Below are 5175 nucleotides of genomic sequence, written 5' to 3' on the forward strand. Positions count from 1 at the left end.
AAGGTAGGAGGGGGAAGAAAGGAGAGGGGGAAGGAAGGAGAGGGGGAAGGAGAGGGGGGGAAGGAAGGGGGAAGAAAGGAGATGGGGAAGGAGAGGGGGCAAGGAAGGGGGAAGGAAGGAGATGGGGGAAGGAGGGGGGAAGGGAGGGTGAAGGAGGGAGATGGGGAAGGAAGGAGATGGGGGAAGGAAGGAAATGGGGGTAGGAAGGAGAGGGGGAAGGAAGGAGAGGGGGGAAGGAAGGAGAGGGGGGAAGGAAGGATAGTGGGGGGAAGGAAGGAGAGGGGGGAAGGAGAGGGGCGGAAGGAGAGGGGTTGAAGGAGAGGGGTTGAAGGAGAGGGGTTGAAGGAGAGGGTAGGGAAGGAAGGAGGGGGGAAAGGAAGGAGAGGGGGAAGGAGAGGGGGAAGAAGGGGGGAGGAAGGAGGGAGGGAAGAAAGGAGAGGGGGGAAGAAGGTGTTGGAGAGAGGGGGGGAAGGATGGGGGAAGGGAGGGTGAAGGAAGGACGGGGGAAGGAGGGGGGAAGGAAGTGGGAAGGAAGGAGAGGGGGGAAGGAGACTGGGGGAAGAAGACTGGGGGAAGGAGGGGGAAGGAAGGAGATGGGGTGAAGGAAGGAGAGGGAGTTGAAGGAGGGGGGAGGAAGGAGATGGGGGAAGGAAGGAGATCGGGGTGAAGGGGGGAAGGCAGGAGATGGGCAGAAGGAGAGGGGGAATGTAGGGGGGAAGGAAGGGGGAAGGAATGTGAAGGGGATGGAAGGAGATGGGGGAAGGAGAGGGGGAGTAAGGAAGGGGGAAGGAGAGAGGTGGGAAGGAGAGGGGGGAAGGAAGGGGGAAGGAGACGGGGGAAGGAGGGGGGCAAGGAGATGGGGGAAAGGAAGGAGATGGGGAGGAAGGGGGGAGATGGTGGGAAGGAGAGGGGGAAGGAGGGGGGAAGAAAGGGGGAAGGAAGGAGAGGGGGAAGAAAGGGGGAAGAAAGGAGGGGAAAGAATGGAGGGGGGAAGAATGGAGGGGGGAAGGAAGGACAGTGGGGGGAAGGAAGGAGAGAGTGGAAGGAGAGGGGGAAGGAGAGGGGGGAAGGAGTGGGGAAGGAAGGTGGAAGGAAGGAGAGGGGGAACGAAGGAGATGGGGGAAGGAGGGGAAGGAAGGCGGAAGGTGAGAGGGGGAAAGGATAGGGGGAAGGAAGCAGATGGGGGAAGGTGGGGGGATGGAGTGGTGAAGGAATGAGGGGGGAGGAAGGAAGGGGGGAGGAAGGAGGGGGAGAGTGAGGGTGGGAAGGCAGGAGATGGGGGAAAGGAGAGGGGGAAGGTAGGAGATGGGGGGAAGGAGAGGGGGAAGGCAGGAGATGGGGAAAGAGAGGGGGGAAGCAGGGTGGAAGGAAGGGGGAAGGAAGGAGGGGGGAAGGAAGGGGGAAGAAAGGAGATGGGAGAAGGAGGGGGGAAGGGAGGGGGGCGGAAGGAGGACGGAAGGAGAGGGGGAAGGAAGGGGGAAGGAAGGAGATGGCGAGAAGGAGGGGGGAAGGAAGGGGGAAGGAGAGGGGGTGAAGGAGTGGGGAGGAAGGACGGGGAAGTAGAGAGGGAGGAAAGAGAGGGGGAAGGAGAGAAGGGGAAATGAGAGGGGGGAAGGAAGGGGGAAAGAAGGGGGAGGAGAGGGGCAAGGAAGGAGATGGGGGGAGGGAAGGAGAGGGGGGAAGGAGAGGGGGGAAGGAGGGGGGAAGTAAGGGGCAACGAAGGAGAGGGGGAAGGAAGGGTGACAAAAGGAGATGGGGGAAGGAGAGGGGGGAAGGAAGGGGGAAGGAACGAGATGGCGAGAAGGAGGGGGGAAGGAAGGAGATGGGGAAGGAAGGAGATGGGGGAAGGAAGGAAATGGGGGAAGGAAGGAGAGGGGGAAGGAAGAAGGAGGGTAAGGAAGGAGAGGGGGGGTAGGAAGGAGAGGGATGGAAGGAAGGAGAGTCGGGGGAAGGAAGGAGAGGGGAGAAGGAGAGGGTCGGAAGGAGAGGGGGTGAAGGAGAGGGGAGGGAAGGAAGGAGGGGGGAAAGAAAGGAGAGGGGGGAGGAGAGGGGGGGAAGGAAGGAGATGGAGGAAGGAGAGGGGGGTGAAGGCAGGAGATGGGGGACGGTGAGGGGAGGAAGGAGAGGGGAAGGAAGGGGAAAGGATGGAGGGGGAAGGAAGGGGGAAGAAAGGAGATGGGGGAAAGAGGGGGGAAGGAAGGAGATGGGGAGAAGGAAGGAGATGGGGGTGAAGGAGGGGGGAGGACGGAGATGTGGGAAGGAAGGAGAGGGGGGCGAAGGCAGGAGATGGGGGTAAGAGAGGGGGGAAGGAGGGGGGAAAAAAGGGGGACGGAAGGAGAGGGGGAAGGAAGGGGGAAGAAAGGAGGGGGGAAGGTAGGAGGGGGGAAGAAAGGAGAGGGGGAAGGAAGGAGAGTGGGGGGAAGTAAGGAGAGGGGTGAAGGGGAGGGGGGAAGGAGTGGGGACGGAAGGGGGAAGGAATGAGAGGGGGAAGGAAGTGTTAAGAAAGGAGATGGGGAAGGAAGGAGATGGGAAGGAGAGGGGGGGAAGGAAGGGGGAAGGAAGGAGATGGGGGAAGGAAGGAGATGGGTGAAGGAAGGAAATGGGGGGAAAGAAGGATATGGGGGAAGGAAGGAGAGGGGGAAGGAAGGAGGAGGGTAAGGAAGGAGAGGGGGGTAGGAAGGAGAGGGATGGAAGGAAGGAGAGTGGGGGGAAGGAAGGAGAGGGGAGAAGGAGAGGGGCGGAAGGAGCGGGGGTGAAGGAGAGGGGAGGGAAGGAAGGAGGGGGGAAAGGAAGGAGAGCGGGGAAGGAGAGGGGGGAAGGAAGGAGATGGAGGAAGGAGAGGGGGGTGTAGGCAGGAGATGGGGGACGGCGAGGGGAGGAAGGAGAGGGGAAGGAAGGGGGAAGGATGGAGGGGAAAGGAAGGGGGAAGAAAGGAGATGGGTTAAGAGGGGGGAAGGAAGGAGATGGGGAGAAGGAAGGAGAGGGGGCGAAGGCAGGAGATGGGGTAAAGAGAGGGGGGAAGGATGGGGGAATAAAGGGGAAGTAAGGAGGGGGGAAGGTAGGAGGGGGGAAGAAAGGAGAGGGGGAAGGAAGGAGAGTGGGGTGAAGGAAGGAGAGGGGAGAAGGAAGGGGCAAGAAAGGAGATAGGGGAAGGAGAGGGGGGAAGGAAGGGGGAAGGAAGGGGTAAGGAAGGAGAGGGGGATGGAAGGGGTAAGAAAGGGGATAGGGGAAGGAGAGGGGGGAAGGAAGGGGGAAGGAAGGAGATGGGGAAGGAGATGGGGAAGGGGGAAGGAAGGAGATGGGGAAGGAAGGAGATGGGGAAGGAAGGAGATGGGGGAAGGAAGGAGATGGGGAAGGAAGGAGAGGGGGAAGGAAGGAGGAGGGTAAGGAAGGAGAGGGGGGTAGGAAGGAGAGGGATGGAAGGAAGGAGAGTGGGGGGAAGGAAGGAGAGGGGAGAAGGACAGGGGCGGAAGGAGAGGGGGTGAAGGAGAGGGGAGGGAAGGAAGGAGGGGGGAAAGGAAGGAGAGGGGGGAAGGAGAGAGGGGTAGGAAGGAGATGGGGGAAGGAGAGGGGGGTGAAGGCAGGAGATGGGGGAAGGCGAGGGGGGGGGGGGGGGGGGGGGGGGGGGGGGGGGAGGAGAGGGGAAGGAAGGGGGAAGGATGGTGGGGGAAGGAAGGGGGAGAAGAGATGGGGAAAAGAGGGGGGAAGGAAGGAGATGGGGAGAAGGAAGGAGATGGGGGAAGGAGAGAGGGTGAAGGAAGGGGGAAGGAAGAGATGGGGGCGAAGGAAGGAGATGGGGGTGAAGGAGGGGGGGAGGACGGAGATGTGGGAAGGAAGGAGGGGGGGGGCGAAGGCAGGAGATGGGGGGAATGAGAGGGGGAGGATGGAGGACGGAAGGAGAGGGGGAGGAAGGGGGAAGCAAGGAGATGGCGAGAAGGAGAGGAGAAGGAAGGGGGAAGGAGAGGGGGTGAAGGAGTGGGGAGGAAGGAAGGGGGAAGGAGAGAGGGAAGAAGAGAGGGGGAAGGAGAGATGGGGGAATGAGAGGGGGGGAGGAAGGGGGAAGGAAGGGGACAGGAGAGGGGGGAAGGAAGGAGATGGGGGAAGGAAGGTGATAGGGGAAGGAGGGGGAAGGGGCGGAATGAAGGAGATGGGGGAGAAGGGGAGGGGGGAAGGAGAGAGGGGGAGAAGGAAGGAGAGGGGGTTGTAAGGGGGGGGTGAGGAAGGAGATGGAGGGAGGAAGGAGATGGGGTGTGGGGGGAAGGAAGGAGGGGGGGAAGGAAGAACAGGGGGGAGGAAGGAGGGGGCAGGGAAGGAGATGGGGAGAAGGAAGGAGAGGGGGTTGAAGGAGGGGGGAGGAAGGAGATGGGGGAAGGAAGGAGAGGGGGTTGAAGGAGGGGGGAGGAAGGAGATGGGGGAAGGAAGGATATCGGGTTGAAGTGGGGGAAAGGCAGGAGATGGGCAGAAGGGGAGGGGGGATGGAGGGGGGGAGGAAGGGAGAAGGAATGTGAGGGGGAAGGAAGGAGATGGGGGAAGGAGAGGGGGAGTAAGGAATGGGGAAGGAGAGAGGTGGGAAGGAGGGGGGAAGGAATGGGGAAGGAGACGGGGGAAGGAGGGGGGCAAGGAGATGGGGGAAAGGAAGGAGTGGGGGGAAGGAAGGAGTGGGGGCAAGGAGGGGGGAAGGAGGGGGGATGGAGAGGGGAATGAAGGAGATGGGGGAAGGAGGGGGGATGTAGGGGGAAGGAAGGAGGGGGCGGAAGGAAGGAGAGGGGAGAAGAAGGAGAGGGTGGGAGGAAAGGAGGGGTGGAAGGAAGGAGAAGGGGGAAGGCGAGGGGAGGAAGGAGAGGGGAAGGAAGGGGGAAGAAAGGAGGGGGGAAGAAAGGAGAGGGGGAAGGAAGGAGAGTGGGGGGAAGGAAGGAGAGGGGGGGAAGGAAGGAGAGGGGGAGGAAGGAGAGTGGGGGGGAGGAAGGAGAGTGGGGGGAAGGAGAGGGGCGGAAGGAGAGGGGGTGAAGGAGAGGGGAGGGAAGGAAGGAGGGGGGAAAGGAAGGAGGGGAGGAAGGAGGGGGGGAAGGTAGGGGATGGGGAAGGAGAGGGGGGTGAAGGCAGGAGATGGGGGACTGCGAGGGGTGGAAGGAGAGGGGAAGGAAAGGGGAAGAAAGGAGATGGGGAAGGAAGGAG

This window comes from Chiloscyllium punctatum, unplaced genomic scaffold (assembly GCF_047496795.1).
Source record: "Chiloscyllium punctatum isolate Juve2018m unplaced genomic scaffold, sChiPun1.3 scaffold_195, whole genome shotgun sequence".
Classification (NCBI taxonomy): Eukaryota; Metazoa; Chordata; class Chondrichthyes; order Orectolobiformes; family Hemiscylliidae; genus Chiloscyllium; species Chiloscyllium punctatum.